Source organism: Garra rufa, chromosome 23 (assembly GCF_049309525.1).
Source record: "Garra rufa chromosome 23, GarRuf1.0, whole genome shotgun sequence".
NCBI lineage: Eukaryota > Metazoa > Chordata > Actinopteri > Cypriniformes > Cyprinidae > Garra > Garra rufa.
In genome coordinates this window covers 37,575,753-37,602,133 of record NC_133383.1, presented here as the reverse complement: position 1 = coordinate 37,602,133, position 26,381 = coordinate 37,575,753, and the positions used below count along the sequence as shown (strand labels likewise).

Below are 26,381 nucleotides of genomic sequence, written 5' to 3'. Positions count from 1 at the left end.
ACTTTTGACGGACTTGACGCACTTGACGCAGTGCGTCAACCAATCAGAGCGTCTCACTGTAGTGACGTCACCACACGTATCTTGAAAGAAGCGGGAGCAGAAAAAAAATAATTTTCAACAATGGAAAACAAAAGCTCATTGTAGCCGTCTGCAATCGCAGATAATTGTATGATCCATCCTCGTTGTTGTATAAAGTTAGGAATGAAAAGGAACTTGGATGAAGATCGCTGAAGAGATCGGGATGTAGGGTAAGTCATCAAATCTTTTCTCAACGTAATTATTTTGCATTTCGTTAGCTAGCGAAACATGGTCATGAGAACATTCCAAAATGTCCAGTCCCTACTAGTTTGGCATGGTTTATTCAGGGGAAGAGAGCAAAAATCGGTGGAGGAGTCTGAGGGACAGAGCGTTGCCTGACGTGTGCGGTGTGAACGCACCAAAAAGCAAGCGTTGCAAGCTTCAACGTACATGCGTCAAACTAGATGCGTTGGGAGCGTTGCCTGACGCAGACAAAGTGTGCGGTGTGAACGCACCATTAGCCATGACTGTCCACAAACCAACAGCAGAGAGCTTCTGTTTTTCACCTGTTGAGTTGATTAAAACAGCTGGTTCCAATGAATCAGGGTAATTAGGATGCTTTAGAACAGCTTGGACTATTTGGAATGGTATAGAACTTTGGATTTTCCCATAGACTGTGACAGTTTGCAAAGGGTATGAATAATTTTGGACATGCCACTTTTTGTTCAAATGTAAATAAAAGCTGAGAAATATTTTTTCCACAATGATGCCTCTTGTACATTGTCTTATTATCTTTTGGGAGAAGCCTGTGTCATTTCCGGTCAAAAAATTTGACTGTATATGTTAGCATGTTGTCACTGTATGCTTAGATTAGAAATATGTTAGCATGTTGTTACAGTAGGTTAGCAGTAGGTTTACGTTTTCCTGGAATATAATTATTCATTAAACTCTCTGTAACTTTACCAAACAATATATTCAACAGAACACATCAACAACACCAACAAAGGGTTTGCTAACAGATTAAACTCAATGATTAATTGGATTTTTTTATAGGTCACGTCAGCCTTAACAGGAAGACAAACTATTTTACTCTGACCAAGCCAATGTGTAAATAACTAATGGGCACAAGCTGCTTTAAAATGTGCTGTAAGTGCAATAACACTCTCTAAGTGTGAATACAATGTAACCTAGCTAAAAGTTTTGCACACCCTGCAGTCAAAACTAAATTTCTTTAACTTCAAAGAGATAAAAGGATGAAGTAACCATATAAGGTGATTAAATCCATGTTCAGACAAGCACAACACACTAGGCCTGAAGAGTAAAAAATATATAGAGCCTGGGCCAAAATAATTAAATAGCCTATAATGACTTAAAGTAATAAGTCGTCTCATGTTACAGTGCTAATAGAGTCTTGAAACCGTCATACATCAACAAACAAGCCGGAAAAAAAAAGCAGAATGCTGACAGTAAACAAACGCACTATAAAGGTTACAAGGCGTATCAATATCACTTCCCTTCGAGGGACGTTTGGTTTAAGACTAAATGTGGCAGATCATTAGTTCATACCGCATTAATTCCATGACTAAATCTTCATATGCCAAATATGATAAAATAAAAAGCCTATTCTTATTCTCAAGTCACATCAAACTTAGTAAAAGCACTTCAAGATGAATAACAAGAAACATGGCAGTGCCATATGCACCCTGCATAATCTTTCTATTTGTGGTTCGTGACAAATAAAGCGTTACCCTTGGCAACCCCACGGCTACTGCACAGGCTTATTTGAGTGATCCATAGTGTGTGTGTGTGTGTGTGTTGAGGGATGAAGCATGCAGGTATGCCATTAGATAATTCATTCCCACACTAATGACTTCCTCATAAGTCTATAGAGGACTGATGTTAAACCCGCACTGATCCAAATATACGATGGCAGGGAAATGTATTCCCTTACCAAAGAACACAAACACTGCTTTTTTTCTAATGTGCAGAATATCTCTGATTTCACAAACACATGCATACAGGAAGTAAACTGATTGCAGTGGACAGCTTGGATTTGAATTGCATTGAATATGCAGAAATGCATACCTCAGATAAACAAACCCAAAGCCGGTGCACTTGAATGCCAATGTGGACTGATTTAATGTTTCATATGCTCGAGCAGTCTGGATGATCTTTCATGACAAAGTTTGTAGTCGGGAAAGGAAGAGTGTAAACAGGAAGTGCCAGAAGACAAACTTGTCAACAAATAAGACATTTATTATGTAATGCGTTACTGAAATTTTCACAGAAGTTTGTGAACAAGAAACATGGATGCAACTGTTTAACCCAATAATTATTTTTAATCAAAACAATATTAACAACTAATGTTGCATTATTACTGCAGTATAATAAAGTGCTGTGTGGACCAGTTTAGATGTGTAATCTGCATAGGGATGTCACTGACGATTATTTTTGGTATTTGAATTATCAGACAATTTCTCTGGCGATTAATCGAGTAATTGGATAATTATAATGAATTTGAGTTAATAAAAATAGACATAAGCAAACAACAGCCTTTAAAATGTCTTAAAATACATATATGCAATGAAGCAATAATAATTAGTTCAAATAAAGTATCAAAAGCAAGTAATCATATAGTTTTATTAAACAATCTGTTAAAATAATAACGCATTATAAACAATAGAGCTAATGGACATCATGCAATATAACAAATGACTGCGGAGGGTGCCAACGGCCTGACGATTGTTTTTACACTTTATTGAGCGATCTGATCCTTGTTTAATATTGACTAAACAACATTTAAATCAAATGTCCATTTAATCTTGAATATTTGGCCACTTCTTTAAGTCAGAAATACTACTGTTATGGAGTGACAGAGGCATGAGGGGGCGGAACCATATGCATAGCTTTATTCAAAGACATGGTCAAACACAGGCAAGGGTCGACACCAGCAAACAGGTATATTGAGAACCAAAAGTAGTCCAATAAATGCCTCGGGTTTCGTATGAAACCCTAGTTCCTCGAAGGAACGAGACGCTGCGTCGGAAATGCTTGGGAACGCCCACTGTGTTTCCTATGCTCTGAATACATGTGAAATCAGTCCAAAGAGAAACGCGTGTGACGTCACGGGCGGGTGACGTCAGGAACCAGGAAGCTATAAAGCACGTGCGGTGAATGCAGCCGGCAGCTTCTGCCACCAGGCGCACTGCAGGGATGCCGGAATTGTGGAAGGCGACGCAGTGTCTCGTTCCCTCGAGGAACTAGGGTTTCATACAAAACCCGAGGCGTTCCCCTTCGGGAACGTCGAGCTGCGTCGGAAACGCTTTGGGAACGAAATACCCACGCCACCAGAATTCCAAAGCCCTGCTATGTGTGAAGCAGGTAGAGAAAAAGGGTGAAAGTAGCCCGAGTGAAACGAGCAGCCTCAGCTCACTCGTAAAAAGGGCGAAAGTGGCCCAGAGTAATTGCAGCCTCAGCCGACTTATAGAAAGGGTGAAAGTAGCCCAGGAGTAAAAACTGCTTATTAAGCAGGATAGAGAGGCCTCAGCCCACTTATAGGAAGGGCAAAATTAGCCCGGAGTAATTGCGGCATCAGCCGACTTATAGAAAGGGCAAAAGTAGCCAGAGTAAAGCGAGCGGCCTCAGCCCACTCGTAGATAGGGCGAAAGTAGCCCAGGAGTAGTGACTGCTGGTTAGGCAGGATAGAGAAGGGGCCGCAGCCCACTGGTAAAAAGGGCGTGGATCATTCCCAGCATTTGAAGTAACCTGCAGAGGTGTCTCTGTCAGGAAAGCTTAGAGCCTTGGGTTCCATCATCGAGGGAATACCAGAGAACTCAAAGAAAGCAAAAATGGCATCCAAAATCACAGCTTAGGCTTACCTAGAAGCTGGAAGACTTCTGTAAGGGGACCAAGCTTAGAAGAAACTGGTCCGTCTTCCTCCACAGGGCAGATCTGTGGTCGTATGCATCCAGTGCTCACACTGGACACATACACATAAACTTCTAGTGTTCCGGTTCCTGGAGAGAGGACAGAAGGCCTGGCGCACTACGGGCTGTGGTGCTGTAAAGGGCACCTAGGGTGTGTACCCTAATTATAGGTGCAAACGGCTTGATCAATCAAGGCAAAGAAAGGAAGGCCACAGAAGGGCCTGTAAGTATCCAACTCTCCTTAGAGAGGAACACCACAGCCAGGTAGGTGCATCGAAGACCCCAGCCTTAGCGCACTACAGAGGAAGCATAACACCAGGGGAAGTCTCCCGAGGGCTCAGCCCCTGTCTCGACAGGACGACTGCTCCTATATGAAATGTCCAGGATATGAACTGCTCTCTTTCCAGAGGAGTGTGACCTGGAACCACACAAGGGTCTGGTGTGCCGCTCGTACGAGGGGCACGACCGCAGAGCTCCTTGAGGGTAGGAAACCGCTCACTGTGATGTGGTGCGCAACAACACATGGCAGTCTATGGGGTCTGGGAGAGAGTGTTTCCAAAGCAGAAACACGGCCTAGAACTCCAGGTGACAGAAATACCAAGTAAGATAGTATGTGCTCCATAGACCCAGGGCCGCACAGTCACTCATGACCGGGCCCCAAACAGGGGGCGGGAACAGCGCCTTGAGACCCTGATCATGTGGAGCGGGTTCGCCCCTCGGGGAGAACCACTTAGTCCTGTTGTCTTCCTTTCGGGGGAAGGATGACACTGGGGGAAGTCTCCTGAGGGAGGTAGTACCGAAGGGAGCATGGAAAGCAGCGAAGGCCGCCACGTAGCCCTTCGGCATAAAGTGTGCCTTACCGGCCGTGAGGCGGGCTTGCAAAAACTCCATCACTGAACCTACTGGGCAGTGAACTGGGTGCAGTCTGCATTTAAAGAACAAACATGTTTCGCTTCCCGGTGTACGCTTTTCCTCGTAGAGGACCACTACTGCTGTACAGCAGGCCAAAAATATTTTGTTGGACGCAGCTGACAACAGACCCAATAGTGTTTCACCGTAAGTGGGCTTATCGGGTCTAGGGAAATGTTTCACAAGCAGAAACATGGCCTGGTGTCCAGGCAATAAAAATGCCAATAAGATGGCATGTGTCCCATAGACCCGGGGCCAAACAGTCACTCATGACCAGGCCCAGAACAGGAACCAAGGTTTTTCTCCACAAGTCTAGGGGGCGGAGCAGCGCCTTGAGACCCTGACCGTGTGAAGTGGGTTTGCCCCTCGGGGAGAACCCCTTGGTCCTGAGCCGACGGTGTTTTACTGCTAGCCTATTTGACTCTCGACTGAGGTGAGGAATGACTGAACCAAGCAGGAGACAGATGTGCCTGCATTGTAGTCAGATCCCCCCTAGGCTGGCATAAGGTACGCTTTTGTCCCAAAAGCGAACACTAGAAAAGGCGAACTCTCTGACAAACGGACGGATGTAATCAGAGAGGCTCGCGAGAGACTGCTGCGCTCCGAAGCACCGCGGTGGTGGGGTTAGTAGGTCAGTCTCTCGAGGGCACCGGGGTGATATTGAATTGCCCCGGGGGGCCTGCCCTCAGAGGCCCTAAACCTTGTCAGGTCCTCTTCGTCGAGGACTTCTCTGCCAGCGGAACGACCCTCAGGCCGACCTTAGGCTTGGAAGCCCCCGATTTCTTAAAGTTCCTGGATCACAGGTGCCAGGATACTAGTCGAAGTGGCCACTCATGACCACCCCTTATGCTGTGATGGAGGCACTCGTCGTTAGCTTATGCGACGACAAAGAGTCCTCAGCACAGCGTCTTGGACAGGAACCATCGTTTCTTCCACATGTCTAAGGTCCGAAAGGCTCGCCGCGTGACCTTGAGCATGTGAAATAGGTTGCCCCTCGGGGAAAAAACCATTGGTCCTGAGTCACCACTGGCAGAGTCTCATATACAGCAGGCCAAAGGGTATACGTTGGACGGAGCTGCCATCAGATCCAACAGTTTAATTAGAAACTGTATAACTGTGATTGACTGGCCTTATCTCACTCTCTCGACTACCATGGGGACCAATTCAAATCGAGCAGGAGACAAATGTGCCTGCATCGTGGTCAAATCCCACACTACACCTAGATAAGTGGTCCTCTTTTTTTCATTCTGTATTGGAGGAAGCACACTTTCCTAGGCATTTTTAGTCTTAACCCCAACTTTCCATGTGGGCAAAAACAACATCTCGATGCTGAATTGCCAAATGCTCAGAAAGAGCATAATAACATTATTATAATTAAGTATATGGATGCCCTGGAATCACAAAGGAGCCAGACAAGCATCCACAAACTTATAGGAAAGTGCAGGGTGAGAGTGCAATAAATGGCCAAAAGCAGAGGCTGCTCCACCCAGCAGCCTAAAATAGTTTTAATTCCTCAGAATTAAAACTATGGGAGCAGAGCTAAACATTCAACTTCACACATTTAGGTGAAAATAGTAAGTGACATATGAATGAACGTATTTATGAATGAACACAGCCACCCCCTCAAGAACGGCTGTGAGTGCTCAGCTCCCGAGCAAACTACACATCAATCACGTGAATCCCCGCCCCCTATTTTTAGAGGCGAGAGCAGGGAGAAACAAACGATCAATACATAGTCTGCTCATATGCATACAGCGTCAATCTCCTCGGAGAAAGACAGCTGCAGCAGCGCAAATTCTCGCTAGAGAGAGAGAGAGCGCGCTTGGGAGCGAAGCTGCACTTCTGCGGGCTTCGGAACCTCGAAAGAGAACGCGCTATACTGTATTTGGGGAGAAGGCAGAGAAAGTTAATCTCTAACCACATCCCAAATATACGTGTAACCCACACAAACACAGCGCCCGTCCTGCCTCGGCCAAAACAGGACCGAGCTGTGGGGAAAACACTACAGGCAGTCAGCTCCCTCGAGAACTGACTCCTGTGCTTCGCTCCCAGACAGACAAAACAGAGATCGTGTGAATCCCTGCTCGTAAAGAGACGAGAAAATGGGGAACACACGTTCTAAACTGCCTGCTTATTTAGATTTGGACATATTCCCTCAAAAGAAAGCCGTGCAAACTGGCACGAAAAACAGGGAATACAAGACACACACACAGAGCGCGACTGAAAGACAGAAGCTGCCGGCTGCATTCACCTCACGTGCTCTATAGCTTCCTGGTTCCTGACGTCACCCGCCCGTGGCGTCACGCGCGTTTCTCTTTGGACTGATTTCACATGTATTCAGAGCATAGGAAACACATTGAGCGTTCCCAAAGCGTTTCCGACGCAGCTCGACGTTCCCGAAGGGGAACAGGCGAGTGTCGAGCAATGGTGAATGTAATTCAAAGGGGCAAGGCAAATGTGTAAACCAAACAGGCAGGCGAAAGTCCAACCGAGGGGCGAACAGAGTCTGAAACGGCTAGACACAGGGATAATCTAAGACAGGTGGTAATTCCAGGGCAGGCAGAGAAACAGGCAAAATGAGGAAACCAGGCTAGGATCAAGAAAAGAATAACCAGACTAGAAACAAGACTTAACTAAATGGCTTCATAATGTAGCTAACACTAGGAGAGTGTTAATTGCTAGATCAGTGGTTCCCAAATACGTTCCCCTAACACTGCATCTTTTCCATGTCTCCTTAATCAAACACACCTGATACAGATCATCAGCTCATTAGTAGAGACTCCAAGACCTGAAATGGGTGTGTCAGACAAAAGAGAGATGTAAAATGTGCAGTGTTGAGGGGCTTCCAAGAACGTGGTTGGGAACCATTGCGCTAAACAATACTCTGCCCTGAATAATGGTTGGGGCCTCGTATTTATACTGTGTGTGATTGACTACAGCTGTGTGTGTAATCAGTGAAGTGGAGCATGGCAAATGTAGTCCAGGGTGACATGTAATAGTCAGTGTAGTGTGAGAGTTAATGTGATAGGAAGGCGACCTCTGGTGGCGATAGCCTTTGTGACAGCTACAGTCACTGTAATTTCCTGAATATCAATCAAACGTGTAAACTCAAAGTGAGGGTTTCAGAAATCATGATAAACAGTTAGCATATTGAGAAAGATGTTGATATATTATACTGTTTGCACAGGTTTATAAATGATTTTCCTTACAAATCCGATTAAATGGCATTCCCAGAAGAATGTTATAATAAACCCAAATTCACAGCAATATGCAGAGATGGAGTTTGTGGTTGCCTTTACATTAGTGTGTTTTCGCTTTAAAATGCATAACTTTTGCTACGGTCACGCCTGTTGTTTACAGAGACTTTTGAAAAAGCTGCAGATCCCATTTTAGTTTGAAAACCCTGGGCTTGTATTTCAGTGTAAGTGGACCAAAACGGAGACTTTTAAAAAACGGTGGTGTGGCTGCCCACATTTGCTCTGCGTATCCTTGACAACTGTGTAAACAATAACACCATGCTCATTTGCTGCGTCTCATTTCGGAGGCTCATTTAAAAAAAGTAACTGTTAAATCACAAAGTGAAAAAAGAAATTACATTTTTTTTGCACTCCAAGAAAGAACAGTCAATTTTATTATGGTTACTTCTCTTAAAAAAGACATAATTGATGATCATGGCCTGAATGGTCATGTGACATGCATTTTCGGTTGTGTAGTCTAGATGGAGATCATTTCTGAAACGCAGTGAAGTATAGACGAGGATCGTTTTCATTTTAAAACAATGTTTTAAAACGAAAATGCCATAGTGTAAACAGGGCCTCAGGCTCCACACAAAAAGTACTAGTGCTGTAGTAGTGTAAACGACAGGCATAACCATAGCAAAAGTTTTCATTTTAAAATGCACTAATGTAAATGTAGCCTCAGAAACAATCTCCATCCGCACTAGACAACAGAAAACACGTCACATGACCATTTATAATGAGAATGATGTTATTGATTGGTCATTAAAGGGATAGTTCACCCAAAAATGAAAATTTGATGTTTCTCTGCTTACCCCCAGGGCATCCGAGATGTAGATTGCTCTGTTTCTTCAGTAGAACACAAACAAAGATTTTTAACTGAAACCGTTGCAGTCTGTCAGTCATACAATGGCAGTCAATGGTTACCAAATCTTTGAGAGTAAAAAAAACATACATAGACAAAACCAAATTAAACCCTGTGGCTTGGGACGATACATTGAGGTCTTAAGACACAAAACGATCGGTCTGTGCAAAAAACTGATCAGTATTTATATCATTATTTACCTCTGATCCATTGCAATTCTACTCTCCTGAGCGCGTCGACAACAGCCTGCGAATGATGCGTCAACGTGATCTGCCATAGTAGACGCATGCACTGAAGCGTTCTGTCGTGCGTATACTTCACTCATTGTTTACATAGTGCATACTGGCCTCTCAAAATGGTAATTACTTGTGCTTATCATATTTCTGGCAACTGATTACAAACTAAAAGATTATGTTTACTTGTGCGAACTTATCTGGGAGTGTTGACTTTTCACCGACTACATTGCCAGAGCATGTTGACGAGTCACGCACTGGCTGTTGTGAACACGCTCCATTCAGCTGAATGTTCCGGTGGAGATAAATAATGACATAAATACTGTTGAGTTTCTTGCACAGACCGATTGTTATGTGTCTCAAGACCTCAATGTATCGTCACGAGCCGCAGGGTTTAATTTGGTTTTGTCTGTGCATGTTTTTTTTTTACTGTTAAAGATTTGGTAACCATTGACTGCCATTATATGACTGATAGACTGCAGCAGTCTGAGTTAAAAATATTAGTTTGTGTCCCTTTAAAAACGCCGGAGAAGTGTAAAAGTTATGCATTTTAAAACTTCATGAGTTCGCACTAACATATAATAAACAGTGTAAAAGTTATGTGTATTTGCCGTGCTGTCTGAGGGAAGAGCTCAGAGCTTGGGATTTCGAATGCTCGCTCGAATGCAGGCTTTCTTGTGGCCCTGAAAACGGGCGCCCACAGGATCCTGCAGGCGGTTGCCAAACACTCTTTTAGATGTTGCTCTTTTAGATAGGCAGCACGAGAGAGTATTAACTCGCAGGAACGCATGTAATATGAGGCTCGAGCAGAGAGGCTCCGAAGTGAAAATCTGAATGAGTGGTTGCGTGCCGCCATCTTATCTACCCGTATGTACGGGGGAGTGGCTTGGCATGCAAATACCACTCGCCAATGTTCATTGGCCTTTTGAATAAGGCTCAGAGATGATTGGTCTCTCAGGCGAGTTCCCATATGTAACGTCGTAGTGAAGCGACTGAAGGGGAACAGAAAATACATGTCACTTGACCACTTATAATGAGAATAATATCATTATTTACACGGTCATCAAGAATATGCAGAGCAAATGTCTCCATTTTGGTCTGTTTACACTGAAACGTTTTCAAACTAAAACAGGGTCTGCGGCATTTTTGAAAGTCTACGTTTTCGAGGTGTAGTGTAAACAACAGAAATAACAAACAAAAATTAAAACAAAAATGCACTAGTGTAAACGTAGCCTGAGATGCACGTACGCAACCTACATGCATGTAAATAATTAGAGCACATATATTAAAACTGCATCCCATATATTTAACTGAATCATACCATTTGTGAATTCACAATAGAATTATTATTTATTGTGATTTTAAAGGTGCCATAGAATGCATTGATACAACATTTTACATTTTTCTCTGATATCTACATAGAAGGTATATGGTATAGGAAAGGGCAAACATTCTCCAGAAACTGTTTTACAGGTCCATTTACAACCCTAGGGTTTGTCCCTAGAAAGAAATAGTCTGTTATTACCTTATTTGGAAGGTCCGTGAATATTAATGATGAGCTCTTCTCTGATTGGCTGTTTTACAGAGCGGCTCATTTCAGTAGCTCGCACATGGAGAAAAATATATGTTTAATTACGGAGCTCAAGCCACTGTCAATATGCTGTTTATTGAAATTGCCGTTTTGAATGCACAAGCATTTTACTTTCACTTTTGTGATCGCATTAGCTCTATGTAACGTTAAACTGCAGTGGCAGTACTTACCACATAAGTTTAGATGCTTGCTAGTGATGCTCAGGATCTGTAAATCATTAGCCATGGTCCGCGCAGTCATCTCTCCATTTATGTGGTAAGTGAAATCTTATGTACTACAACAGGCTACTGCTAGCAGTAAGCTAACCGTGTCCCTTCAGTGGCTCGCCTTATTTTATTAGATCGCCTTATTTGTTTTCCTTGCTTTTGTGAGTAAGCTACAGACACCAACCATCCCTGCACTTAACATCTCCTGCACAACCTGGAACATAACATTTATTCCCATGATCTGCCATTTTCTCTATTGTCCTCGCTTTGTTTTTTCACAGTAGCATACCTGCAGAACTTCTGATGATTGGGCTATGCAAATGTTGTACGAGTACTTGAATTAAATCAAGGAATCATGACAGCCCTAAATCTGCATAAAGAATCTGCATTAATAATCACAATTACAATATCAAGGGAATTAATCAGAAATTATGTTTTTTGTTATAATCATGGTAGGCCTATATAGCATCACTTCGGCACAAATAACAGCTACGCTAGTCAGTCCATCCAGGTTATGATGCCCTATACCATCTACAGACACGAAATCCTTCAAGGGCACTCAGAGTGGCATCTTGTCACCATGGAAATGGCAAACAGGTATTCTGCTTGAGCATGTCTCACCCACACAATACAGTGATTCATTCTCATACAAATTAATAGTTAAACTGGCTTCTGCTGTAAATTGCAGTTGTTCTGCATTGGGGTTCATCCATTTGTGACCTGCGTTCTTCAGGCATAATTGTTGTCTATACCAACTCAAGCTTAAAGTTACATTAATTAGATCCTGCAAAGTATAAATTCCCTGCATGGCATGAAAATAAATGTTTGCATTAGGTTTAATGTCAGAATGTCACTTCTATCATGCAGACACTGAGTTACACACTGATTTACATACATAACTTTTTATGGATTCTCTCTCTCTCTCTCAATCAAGTCTCTTACGATTTAAAGATCTTAGATTAAAAGTTTTATTTTCAAATTTTTTAATTTGCACTTTAATCAAACTGATATTATATTATGATACACACAAATATTTTATGCTACTTTCTTTAGAATTTCTTACCATGGCTGTGATTGTGTTATCAACCATAATGTTACCTAACAACAAAATAATTTGTGGATGCTTACTTTACAAATGAGAGATATAAACTAGGCATTATGAGATACAAGCAATATATACATGCAATTGTGAGAAAAATGTCAAAAGTGTGAAATAAAAAGTTAAAATGATCTTTTTTCACTTTGTATGAAACAAAATGGAATTGTGAGACGTAAACTCAGTATTCAGGGATGAAAAGTCAATAATGTGAATGTAAACTCAATTTATGGTAGTTTTTTTCTGTTGCATTTTAACTGAAGCAAAGATCAAATGAAAAGACCACAATATTATTTTAGACATGGCGCTATGTTTTCATGGGTAATGAGCACTCCCTGAAGAAAATATCAAAATCCAGTTCATTTCAAACCATCAAATTCTATTTCGTAAGAGCTAAATGTGAAACAAACGATTTATTCGCTGACACTGCACCTCAGGGTGCCTGAGTCATCTTCTATCTGAGGAGTAGTTAGCACCCCAATATTCTCATCAAATCTCTATTTATAACTATATTACTTGATAGTCTAGGCATTTGACAGAAATGGTGCGTATTTAGGGTACATCAATAATGAATCATGAATCCAAATGAATTCTTGCACATGCTAATTTTTTTAATTGTTGGTTTATATAAAAATGCAGATGAATGTCTTTGTCAGCCTCTCATGCCATGTGTGCTTTCTGATAATTTACTTATCCTCATATAATCCAACATTTTCGTGTCTTTCTTTCTTCAGTCGAATGAAAATGAAGGTATTTGAGGAAAACATTCCAGAATTTTTCATATAGTGGACTTCAATGGGGATCAGTTGGTTGAGGTTCCAAATTGCAGTTTCAACACAGCTTCAAAGGGCTCTACACGAACCCAGCCAAGGAATAAGAGTTGTATCTAGCGAAATGATTGGTCATTTTCTAAAAAAAACTTTTATCTTGCACTAGCTCTGCGATGGGCGTCGATGAATTCACGCATTACATAATTCAATTGGAAAGGTCACACATGTTTGTTCTTCATCTGTGTACTCTGGTTCAAAAAGTTAGGGTAGGGTGAAAAAGTCCATCTCATTTTCTCCTCTAACTTCAAAATCGTCCAACATCGTTGTTTTGCCTTTTTTTTTACAGATACTTTACTCACACCTTGTCATCCAAGATGTTCATGTCTTTCTTCAGCCGTAAAGAAATTAGGTTTTTTAAGGAGAACATTTCAGGATATCTCTCCATATAATGGACTTCTATGGTGATCTGAGTTTGAACTTCCACAATGCAGTTTAAATGCAGTTTGAAAGGGCTTTAAACAATCCCAGCCAAGGAAGAAGGGTCTTATCTAGCAAACCGATCGGACATTTTCTTAAAAAAATAATATTTATACACTTTTTAACCACAAATGCTCGTCTTGTCTAGCTCTGCGATGCACATGCATACTGTGTGTGCACTCCAGTTCAATAAAGTTAGGGTATGTTGAAAAACTCCCATCACTTCAAAATCGTCCAACATCGTTGTTTTGCCTTTTTTTGTAAAGGGTGTGACTTTTTTGCACGTTTGCTTTTAAACACTGGGTCTGTACTTCGACTTACATCACTCATGACCTTTACAACATGATTACATAATGTGTAAAGTCGTGGATGCAGAGCTAGTACAAGACGAGCATTTAAATATATAAATGTTTACTGTTTTTTTAGAAAATAGAAAATGACAGATCGTCTTGCTAGATAAGACCCTTATCATGTAGAGATCTTTGTAGCTGCATTGAAACTGCAATTTGGTCTTTCAACCTATTGGCTCCTATTTAAGTCCACTAGAGAAAATCCTGGAATGTTTTTCTCAAAAACCTTAATTTCTTTTTGACTAAAGAAAGAAAGACATGAACATTTTGGATGACATGATGGAAGTAAGTAAAGTATCAGTAAATTTTAATTCTGGAATCGACTAACTTCTGTGGGGCATGAAGGAAAAGTAATATAACTAGTTACTGTTGCCTAACATTACTAAATGAAATGTCAAGCCAGGAAGTGGTGTAGGACTGCAAAGCTTTGGGGTGTTGATGTAAGCAATCGATTCCATCTGTGTTTGGTCATTAATCTGAATCCAGTCCAAACATTCCTTTTTAATGAAACATACCCACACACCCAAAAAGAATGCATTATGTTTTTTCCCTTTAAAAGTAGAGGCTCTTTCTTTTGACGTGCATGTTCAGATATTCATGCAACAAAATATCCTGGGGGCCATACAAATTTTGTGAAGAGAATCACAAATGTTGGCAGTGGCTGGAAACTGTTTTTTTAAAACACTGGTGGGGAAAGGATTATTATTAATCATATTATTATTATTAAAGGATTAGTTCACTTCCAGAACCAAAATTTACAGATACTTTACTCACACCTTGTCATCCAAGATGTTCATGTCTTTCTTCAGCCGTAAAGAAATTAGTTTTTTTAAGGAGAACATTTCAGGATATCTCTCCATATAATGGACTTCTATGGTGCTCTGAGTCTGAACTTCCACAATGCAGTTTAAATGCAGTTTGAAAGGGCTTTAAACAATCCCAGCCAAGGAAGAAGGGTCTTATCTAGCAAACCGATCGGACATTTTCTTAAAAAAATTAATATTTATACACTTTTTAACCACAAATACTCGTCTTGTCTGGCTCTGCGATGCACATGCATACTGTGTGTGCACTCCAGTTCAAGAAAGTTAGGGTATGTTGAAAAACTCCCAATCTCTTCAAAATCTTCTTTACGCATTCACTTTGTAAAAACTGGGTCAGTACTTCTGCAGCAATGTAGGATGATTTTAAAGTTGGAGGAGAAAATGAGATTTTTTTCGACAAACCCTAACTGTCTTGAACTGGACGCATGCACATCGCAAAACTAGACAAGATGAGCATTTGTGCTTAAAAAGTATATAAATATTAATTTATTTAAGAAAGTAACCAATCGGTTCACTAGATATTTTTCATTTTGGAAATTCAAAACTCATGGGCACCATAGAAGTCCACTATATGGAGAACATTCCTGAAATGTTTTCCTCAAGAAACATAATTTCTTTACGACTGAAGAAAGAAAGACATGAACATCTTGGATGACAAGGGGGTGAGTGCATTATCTGCAAATGTTGGTTCTGGAAGTGAACTAATCCTTTAAATAAAGTAATTTATTTAGTTAAAATAACGTATGAAACATAAAGACAGACTTGTCCTCAGTTAACCCTCCTGTTATCCTTGGGGTCAATTTGACCCCATTCAATGTTTAACGTATGTACATATATAATTGACTTTTTTTTTTTTTTGCTTCAGATTGAATGACTTTTCCTAATTTAATGGGGAAAACTTGGTAAACATAAAACTAACATGATATTATTTGTTCAATGCCCTGTACACATTTTTGTTACATCGGTGTTCTTTGGGGTCAATTTGACCCCAGGTTCTTTTAGCTGTATAAAACATAAGAAATATAAAAAATTAACACACATTTGTTTTGGGTGATATTGAGGTCACTATAACATGCTATGATTTTATAATATGCACTATAATTTTATATGTTAAGTATAATAAAAATAAAAAATAAAACTAACACAACCATACCTGTAGTATTGCGAGAACCACTGTCAGTTGAATTGCTCTCTCAATCGAAAATGGCCTCTACGCAAAGGTTTTCTGTCAGTGAGATTTTGTCACAGGTTTTTGACAGTGAAAGTTGGGGGGTGTTTCAGAGTGTTGTTAAGTAGTCAACAAAGACATCAATTACCTGACACTAACCTTTTAGCAAAAAAATATCATATTCTAGAGGTTTTAAATTTGGGGTCAAATTGACCCCTGTGGGAAAAAGGTGTTAGCGGATTTTAGGGTAACAGGAGGGTTAAACCAGAACAACAGGCGGTTCAACCATCTCTATCCTCAGGGGCGACGACTGTGTATGCATTAGAGGGCCGGAGTGAGCATATGACTCATTTTTTGTAGCCGCTCTGCACACAACCTCCAGCCTTCTTCCATCACCACGAAGAGGATAAAAGTGTTTACAGGACTTACATAAAAACACTCTTTTGTGAGATAACATAGTGTGTGTGTTTGGAGTTATTCCTGTAGGGCGGCTGAGTACAGCTACAGCCTCTATTCCACTTTGCTTCCTGCCCTAATCTTTTTATATCTCTGCCTGTCCAGTTGGCAAGAGGCCACTCCGTATCCAGAACCATTCCACCATTCTGTGCTTCAAAACTTATTCTGCTGCTGTGTCTCACATCGAACATTCCTATATGTTCAAGGTCCCTCCTTGGAGAAGATCCTCCTGAGAAACCACCTCCACATCAAGAGATGTGAGAAATAATCCATTTTGTTATTGCTTTGGGACTTTTCCAATTCAGCTTAAGCAGGTTTGGGGGATGTGAGAGCAGCAGCTTCCATTTTATATTAAAAACAATCTTTGTAGCATCTAACATATTTGTATTCTGCAAGGTATCGGTTTGGCGTGTACTCCCTTGGGGCGGCAGGAGTGTTGTAAGCCAATGTTGGTGTCTGCGGTCGCGGGAAGTGACATGGCCTTGTGGCAGGAGACATAGCAACGGTGTGGGGGAGGGGATGGGGGAGGAGAGCAGGAACAGTGAAGGACATAAATGAAAGAGTAGCAAGGAGATGTGGTGTGAAAGGCAGCCTGGAGGTTCTGGCAGAAAAGAGTTACAAGAATGATGCTCCAAATATCCAAATCATTAAACGCCTCTGCACACAAAAACCTGGGCTGCGTTCTCCGAAACCACCTTAACGCTACGTCTTAAGAAGTACCTTATCGTTAATACGTGTTTTCCGAAACCTTCTTAGTTAAGTATTCCTTCTGTAAGTCATACGTTCGTAAGGTTGGTCTGGAGCGCTCTTAGCTATACCTTATCGCTGCTGACGGTTCATACCGCTAGTGGCCACCACTACGCAAAAAGCTTTTTTCCATCGCAGTTTAATTACACATAGAAAATTTCAGATGAACATTTAATATAAAATCTGATTCAGTATTAATATTACATTTTTACTTTACTTTAAAATTTTACACATAAAATACTTAATGGCCTACATCCAGTGGAAGTGTTTTCATTAATAAAGTTTCCAGACACTAATGGTTGTTAGCTTTTTTAATTACTATCTCAAGGCACATCAGCTGGCGAACCATTTGACAGAAAAGGCTTAGGAGTCTATATAAAGAAAGATTAGTTTACACAAACTTTATAGCTATGGCAGCGAGACAGCGAGTACTTGTTTTAAATCTTTAAAAAAGACGGCGCCGTCCGCGGAGCGCAATAGCGTGTAATGCATACGCTAAATAAGTCCAATTTTGAATTTTTCAGGTTTCTTTGATGACTAGAAGGTTCAGAAGTACAGCATTTATCTGAAATAGAAATCTTTTGCAACATTATAAATGTCTTTATGATCACTTTTGATCAATATAAACCACCCTTGCTAAATAAAAGTATTCATTTATTTTGTATTAAAGTATTAAAACTTTTATATAAGTGTAAATAATAAGTGTATAATGTTACAAAATCTTTTTATTTCAGATAAATGCTGATCTTTGGATCTTTCTATTCATCAGATAACCCTGAAAACTGTTTTAAATATTACTATCAATAATATTGATAATAATAAATGTTTCTTGAACAGCAAATCAACATTAGAATGATTTTTGAAGTATCATGTGACACTGAAGACTAGAGTAATGATGCTGAAAATTCAGCTTTGATCACAGGAATAAATTACATTTTAAAATAAATAATAATAATAATAATAAGCAGTTATTTTAAATATAGTAAAATATTTTGCAATATTTCTGCTTTTGTTTTATATATCATCAAAAAAGCGGGCTTGGTGAGCAAGATCATTCAAGAAAAAAAACATAAAAAAATCTTACTGTTCAAAAACTTTTGACTGGTAGTGTAAATAAATACGTTTTTTTTTAGCTTTTTAAATAAAACAAAGATTATTGCAGTAAGTTTTACAAGAAATTAAAAAAAAATTGTCTTTCTATTTTAAATTTTCATTTAATTCAATGTGTTCCTTGCTGTTTCTTCATAGTTATTTATTACATTTAAATCCTACACCAATTTTTAGAACAGCATGAAGACAACAAAATTCCTTTGACAGGTTTATGAATCAAGAGGTTTATGTGGAAATACGATTTAATATGACTTTAAAGGCTTAGTTCATCCAAAAATGAAAATTCTGTCTTTATTACTCACCCTCATGTCATTCCAAGATATTTTTGATGAAAGTGCTTTCTGACCCTGCATAGACAGCAACACAACTGACACATTTAAGGCCTTAAAAGGTGGTAAGAACATCAGTAAAATCAGTGGTTCAACTGTAATGTTATGAAGCTACAAAAATACTTTTTGTAACGACTGCATGCATGCATTGAGAAAAAAAGAAGAAATTGTAGAATAAGTTATTTTTGTTTTCTTTGTGCACAAAAAGTATTCTCATAGCTTTATATAATTGGAAACATGGACTACTTTATCAATGTCCTTACTACTTTTCTGAGCCTTGAACGTGATAGCTGTGTTGCTGTCTATGCAGGATTAGAAAGCTATCAGATTTCATCAAAAATATATAGGTTTGTGTTCCAAAGATGAAAGAAGGTCTTATGGGTTTGAAATAACATGAGGGTGAGTACAATCTCCTTGTGACAGAATTGTCATTTTTGAGTGAACTATCCCTTTAACAAACTTGACTACATTTGGTTAAACCAATGAAACATTTTTACATGTCAACTCTTTAAGGTAACAGCTGCACATGTTCACTGCTATAGCACAAAAAAAAGCTGTGTTTTGAAGATGGTTTGGTTAAAAAAAAAGTCTGGATATGTGACACTGGTTTATTCCTCCTTTGAAGATGACACTTCGGAACAGACATGCTGTGTCTCCATTATTCATCGGAATGGGGGCATCTTGCAATTAATATGTGTGTGACAGAGAGACAGAAATGTGACGGGGGAGGAGGGTCAAGGATGGAGAAACGTCATGGCTGGGGGTGGAAAGAATTCTTTAACATTATTACGCTGGAAATGCCCATCCCCCTTTTATGTCCCATCTCATAACTGTCGAAGGGGAAAAATCTCCCTGTACCTTTCAAGGGGTCATGGGTCATGGGAACTCACATCCACCAATCAGGAGGAGTGTAGATTGCCATAACTGCTTGACTGCAAGTGATATGAAGGTTTCAATGGCTCTTACTGGTCATATGATGGTCATCTCTTTGGATGCAAACAGTCTGTAAATGTGCTTCAATGGAAAATAAATGATTGTTTTCCAATGGGTTCAATGGTATTCAACCTTTTCTTAAGATTTTATAGGCCTATGAGTTGTATAGAAGCAATGTTTTATTAAAAAAAAAATAATAAGCAGTTATTTTAAATAGTATAAATATTTCACAATATTACCATTTTGCTGTATTTTGGATCAAATAAATGAAGCCTGGCGAGCAGAAGAGAATTCATTCAAAAAAACCATTTAAACTCCTACTGTTCAAAAACTTTTGACTGGTAGTGTAAATAAATATGATTTTTCAACATTTTAAATAAAGCAAAGATTACTGAAGTACGTTTTACACAAAAATACTATTTTAGTCTTTCTATTTAAAAATTACATTTTCTTTTAATTCAATGCATTCCATGATCACAATTATTTATGAAATCTCAATTCAATGGCTCTTAATGTTTGAGGAATCAGAAAGACAGTCTTACTGGTCATATGATACAATGTCTCTTTGGATGCAAACAGTCTGAAAATGTGCTTCAATGGAAAATAAATAAAAAAATTTCAACATTTTAAATAAAACAAAGATTATCGGAGTATGTTTCACACAAAAATACTATTTTAGTCTTTCTGCTTAAAAAGTAAATTTTCATTTAATTCAATGTGTTCCATGATATGGTTGTTTTGGCAATTATTTATTAAATGTATACATATGATATGATACATATGACCAGTAAGACTAAAATTGTATTTTTGTGTATGACATACTCCGATAATCTTTGTTTTATTTAAAATGTTGAAAATCATATTTATTTACACTACCAGTCAGAAGTTTTTGAACAGTAAGAGTTTAAATGTTTTTTGAATGAATTCTCTTCTGCTCACCAAGCCTGCATTTATTTGATCCAAAATACAGCAAAACGGTAATATTGTGAAATATTTTTACTATTTAAAATAACAGCTTATTATTATTATTATTAATTAATAAAACATTGCTTCTATACAACTCATTGGCCTATAAAATCCTGAGGAAAGGTTGAATACCATTGAAACCATTGGAAAACAATCATTTATTTTCCATTGAAGCACATTTTCAGACTGTTTGCATCCAAAGAGACATTGCATCATATGACCAGTAAGACTGCCTTTCTGATTCCTCAAACATTAAGAGCCACTGAATTGTTTTCCAAAGGTTCCAATGGTATTCAACCTTTCCTTAGGATTTTATAGACTTATGAGTTGTTGTTTTTTTTTGTTAAAAAATAATATCAATAACATCAGACATGCATTAAACTTCTCTAATAAATGAGAATAACCTATTTAGGATACACTCCGTGCATAAAACCTCAACATATCCGAGTTAAATCGAGTTCAGCAGGTCAACTTTCTATAACTTCAGCACCATGGACAGAGAACAACTTCCTACATGAAGAAAATCAGACCTAATTTCATTTAATTAAAAGTGCTATTAATGCAAATGTCCAACTGGAGGAGGTTGACCTTAAACGCGAATTATGAATGATGTTCACACGAGCTAATAAACAAACCATATCACATTTCTTCACAACAAAAGCAATATAAATCGAGATAAACGATAGCAAAGCCCGTAAGGAGGTAATCTTACCTACACGATGGTTAGAACTGAACCAGAGCACATCTGCAGAAGTGACGATGCTCGAACGAAACGGGCACGAGCTTTGCGAACGAGTTTCAACCGAACTGTCACGGAATCCGGTGTTTTTTCCTCGACTTTTGACGTCCTGAATGCGGCGTATTAGCAGTCTCAAACGATTTAGATGAATCGATTTCTTCGCGTATTCAAAGTGTTCCTTATTTCATATCCGTTTTTGTGGAGTTGTCAACATCCTGAGCGACTTTTCATAGACGGTTCCTGAAATGTGAGGGGGAAAAGCCCCGAGAGCACAACTGTAGTATTTTAGAAAAGAAAAAAAACTTGTTGAGGTAACCAAAAGTCCTATTCAAATCCGTCGTCGTTTGACGAAATGAGCGTAAACTAGTTCTGCATCGAAGAGTGCTCCGTGAAACGCTGTTCCTTCAAACGTCCTCAACCGGAACATGAAAACCTTCGCGGCTCCATCTCACAATGCACCTTCATGCAAGCTTCATGTGTACTGGAGATGGCAGAGCTTCCTTCTCTTTGTGCGAGAAATTACTGTGGACTATGAAACCTTCGTTTGTTTGTGTTTTCTCCGAGCTCTCGATGCTGATTTGCCGTATGTTTGGTGTCGCGCGTCCTTTCCCGCGATATAATTGCTGCTGTTTGTCTCGTGCAGTTGAAGTGCACTGTAAATCTGCCCGCGCGCGCGGAGTGGGATGAGACGGTTTTACAGTTCCGGCCACTGACTGACGATATGCGGCTATCAGGAACTGTGATGTGAGTTCAACGAATCCAGAGAAGCATCATAAATTCATCAGAGCCCCTGGAAGGCGTTAGGAAACCGCCCAACTATTTTAATTAAGTCGTTAAAACGTATGTTAAACTTTCTGGGGACACAATTAGTGTTAGTGCTGTTGCTTATTTAATCAACATAAGCATTGTTGCATAGTTTAAATAATATGTGGCTTGCGTTGTAATTAAACATTTTGTTTGTTATTATGTTATGAACAGACAGGGCTAGGTAGTAACTAATTACTGGATTACATATTCAGAAAAAATGTGCTTTTCGCTGTGATCAACATGTCTGATTACAGAAAAAGATATAAACGTTTGTATTGAACATTTATGGAGCAATGGGTTTTGTCTGAAAGTAAATCATACAAGTCATTTATTTTGTTTAAAAATCTTATAAATGTATGAAGTGGCAAGGTGGTAGAGGGCTCACCAGCATGGGGCAAAAGGCACACAGTATTGATACAAATAATTTAGCTAAAGTAGTTTTAAAAAATACTTGTTCAAAACAGTCACATCAGCAAACTTTGTACTATTTTCTGCTTATTTTGATAAATAAAATAATATTTTTTGTTCAATAAATATACTGTCATTAAAACATGTTAAAGGGGTCATCGGGTGCAAAACTTTTCCATGTTGTGTGAACATCAATGTGTGTTGGTAGTTTGTGTACACAACCACCCTACAATGATATAAATCCACCCAGTGGTATTTTTTAATCTTTAAAAGTAATATCCCCTTTTAAAATCAGATCATTCTCAGCTTCTTGCTGTTGTGATGAAACACATTTGATTGACATGAGTGTTTTACCTTAGCCCCGCCCTCACCGAGCTGAAACAGTCCGACTCTGACCGCCATTGTGTGACTCAGGTGCAGAGGAAGACTCTAATTGAGCGATTGAGGTGTTCTGTTGTTGGATGTAATAATGAACATAGCAGTCGTCATTTACTCCCGACATCTGAGCTGCTGAAGACGCAGAGGTTTAACGTTACTTTCGTTTTTAATTGGAAAGCGCCAATCCTGATCTACATAAGAGCTGATTTTGACAAGGTAAAAGGGTGTTTTTTACACTACTATTGGGAATTTTTAACCAAAGTATATTAGAGACTTTTCATTAAGACCCTAAAGAATCATATTCTTTGGAACTTGTGGAAAATGGGCATCCGATGACCCCTTTAATATAAAAATATATTGTAACACCCCCATCATTCTGTGTGTTTTCATTTGTTCCATTTGCCCTTATAATCAGATTATCACATTCACCTGTCTTTTGTAATTAGCACCCCTTTATTCGTTTGCCTGCTCCCTTGTCCCTCCGGCTCCGCCTTGGTCGGTCATCGTCCCGCCATCGCCTTATGGCTCTCAGCTCCCTCGTCTCCACCATCACCTGTTGCCCCACCAGCCTCACTGGGCTCCCTCGTCCCTCCGGCTCCGCCTTGGTCGGTCGTTGTCCCGCCATCGCCTTAGGACTCTATTCCTCTGGCTGCGCCTCGTCGCTCTGTCCCACCGGCTCCATTGTCTCCGCCTTGGCCCTCAGGATCCAACCTGTGGATTTATTAAAGAGTTTGTTTTGACTTCATCTACGTGTAGCACATTTAATACGTACACTGTCACAGAAAGCCGGAACGAAAACAACAGTATATTAACGACGTTTTCCCTGTGTTTATTTTCCCGTTTTTTACAGTTGTTTTTTTGTTTATTTGAATGAATGAATGAATGAATGATGGATTTATATAGCGCTTTCATTGTGTATTGCCGTACACCCAAAGCGCTTTACAATCATATGGGGGAACTCTCCTCAACCACCACCAGTGTGCAGCATCCACTTGGATGATGCGTCGGCAGCCACAGTACAACGGCGCCGGTGCACTCACCACACACCAGCTACAGGTGGAGAGGAGAGAGTGATGGAGCCAATTCAATGAATGGGGATTATTAGGAGGCCATGATTGACTAGGGCCAGTGGAGGGAATTTGGCCAGGACACCGGGGTTACACCCCTACTCTTTACGAGAAGTGCCATGGGATTTTTTGTGACCACAGAGAGTCAGGACCTCGGTTTAACGTCTCATCCGAAGGACGGTGCCTTTTTACAGTATAGTGTCCCCATCACTATACTGGGGCATTAGGACCCACATAGACCACAGGGTGAGCACCCCCTGCTGGCCTCACTAACACCTCTTCCAACAGCAACCTAGTTTTCCCAGGAGGTCTCCCATCCAGGTACTGACTTCAGTGAGCAACCGGTCTTGGGCTGCAGGGTGATATGGCTGTGATATTTCACCATGAATGACCCGTCTGTCCTCGTCCTTCTCCTGGAGCAAGGGGAATCGCTCTCTCAAGGACCACACCAGAGACTTTGTATTCTTCGCCCCCAAGACTCACTACTCGGACAGCTACCTTTGCACATTCTATCGTGCAGGACTTAACACTGCCACAAATAAGCAGCTGTCTGGCGATGGTCCTCGGGAGAGCCTAGCCGACTACATCGAGTGGGTGCTCGAGTGAGGATGACACCAGCCCCACTCCAGACCCAGTGCCCAGCCCTCCAACGCCTCGGAGAGCAGAACCACAGCCCGAACCCGACGCGACCGACGAGCCATTGCGGATACAAGCAACAGAGCCTGCCATTCTCAATTGGCGTCATGGCTGGAGGATCCCTCGTCTTCACCTCCGCCTCGGCCCTCTGACCCTGTGGCTCCACCACGGCTTTCAGCTCCCTCATCTCCACCATCACCCGTCGGCCCACCAGCTCCACTGGGCTCCCTCGTCCCTCCGGCTCCGCCTTGGTCGGTCGTCGTCCCACCATCACCTTAGGATTCTACTCCTCCGGCTGCGTCTCATCGCTCTGTTCCACTGGCTCCGCCTTAGCCCTCTGGATCCTCTGTGTCACCCAGGATCTTTGTCTCTCCGTCTCCACCTCGGGCTCCACCGCCACATGCTCCGCCTCTGTCGGTCGCCCCCCTGGAGACGTCAGCCCTTCCTCCACCACGACTCCTGCCTCCGTCGGCTCCACTGTGGGTCACCATTATGGCTGCGGCCTGGGTCTCACCTGGCTCCTCCTGCTGCGGATCCTTCTTGTTTCCTCCTTGGCTCCTCCCACCGTCATCACCACCCTGGACTCTGTTAATCGTCCTCCTCCCGGGAGTCTGTCCTCCACCGAAACCTCCTCCCATTATCTGTCTCCATGTCTCCTTCCTTCATGTCTCCCATCATCTACATCGCAGGGTCGCGCCCTCCGGGAGGGGGGAGTAATGTAACACCCCCCTCATTCTGTGTGTTTTGGTTTTTTCCGTTTGCCCATATTTGGTCATGTAATCAGTTTATCACATTCACCTGTCTTTTGTAATTAGCACCCCTTTATAAGTTTGTCTGTGTTCTCAGTTTGGCATCCGGCTGATGATTTATTATTACATGATATGAACAGCTTGTTTTAAATATGGTTTCATGTGGGTACAACAGGGCTAAAGGAACACCTTAAGAAAAAATTTGCTTTTCACTGTGCCCAAAATGTATGATTACAGAAAAAATATATACGTTTGTATTGAACATTTATGGAGCAATATGTTTTGTCTGAAAATAAATCATACAAGTCATTTTTTTTTTTTTTTTAAATCGTATAAATGTATGAGGTGGCCTATTACCCCACACAGGTAAAAAATATTGGGTAAAAAATTTAGTGCCAGAAACAGGCTTCTATATTATGCTGCTTGATATTACAAACTGTATTTGTTATCATTTTAATGCATTATCCTATTCACAAACACCAGTTAGTACCTCAAATAGTTTTACCATTTACAGCACTTTGTTATTCTTCTAGTTAATTACCCAGAGCTGCTAATGAAGTCTCACACATTCACAGAAAATAGCTTAAATATGTGTTGCAAAATAAGGTGGATAAAAGCCTTTGTAAAATACAGAGTACATCAGAAAAGCCAAAGCTTCACATGATTTCAGGAACTGATGTGAGTTCGGCGAATCCAGTGAAGAATCATAAATTCATCCAGAGCCTCTGGAAGGCTTTAGGATACCACCTCACTGATTTATTAAGTCTTTAAAATGTATGTTAAACTTTCTAGGGACACACTTAGTGTTAGTGCTGTTGCTATTTAATCAACATAAGTATTGTTGCATAACGTCTAGGTTACGAAGGTAACCCACGTTCCCTGAAGGAGGGAACGGAGACGTTACATGGGATCTCGCCCGAGAGACCGATCATCTCTGAGCCTTATATAAAAAGGCCAATTGCAAATTGGCGAGTGGACGTGCGCGCCGGCCACGCCCCGTACATACGGGTATATAAGATGGCCGCGCGCATCACTCAGTTAGGCTTTTGCTGAAGAGCTGGTCGAGCCGGCGTCAGCGCGACGTCAGGACGTGGCAGGGGAATGTAACGTCTCCGTTCCCTCCTTCAGGGAACGTGGGTTACCTTCGTAACCTAGACGTTCCCCTTCAGTCGAATCACTTCGACGTTACATGGGAACTAGCCCTATGGAAAAGGCCACGACCCTGACGCCGCGTTACGCAACAACTTCACGTGCTGACAAGTATACGTGCCGGGAGGCGAAGTGTAACGTAACCTTCCCAACGCCCTGAGGCCCAATAAGGGGGCCCTTCCAGGGATGCCAGTTGTACTGAAGCATGGGTTGGGGGGGCGGAGCACATGAAATCTTT

The 26,381-nt window shown here is 40.7% G+C and overlaps 1 protein-coding gene across 2 annotated transcripts in view; it reads right to left on the bottom strand.

The window, feature by feature from the left end:
- fam163ba (family with sequence similarity 163 member B, genome duplicate a) overlaps positions 1-21,669 on the bottom strand; it is a 43,664-nt gene extending 21,995 nt beyond the window's left edge. The window contains exon 1 of one of the 2 annotated variants that reach the window (XM_073829880.1): positions 20,927-21,669. The gene's annotated coding sequence lies outside the window, so the exon portion shown is untranslated. Of the gene's footprint in view, positions 1-20,922 lie in introns of both variants that reach the window. The other variant, XM_073829879.1, reaches the window with a different exon arrangement.
- Between the last annotated feature and the right edge of the window lie 4,712 nt (positions 21,670-26,381).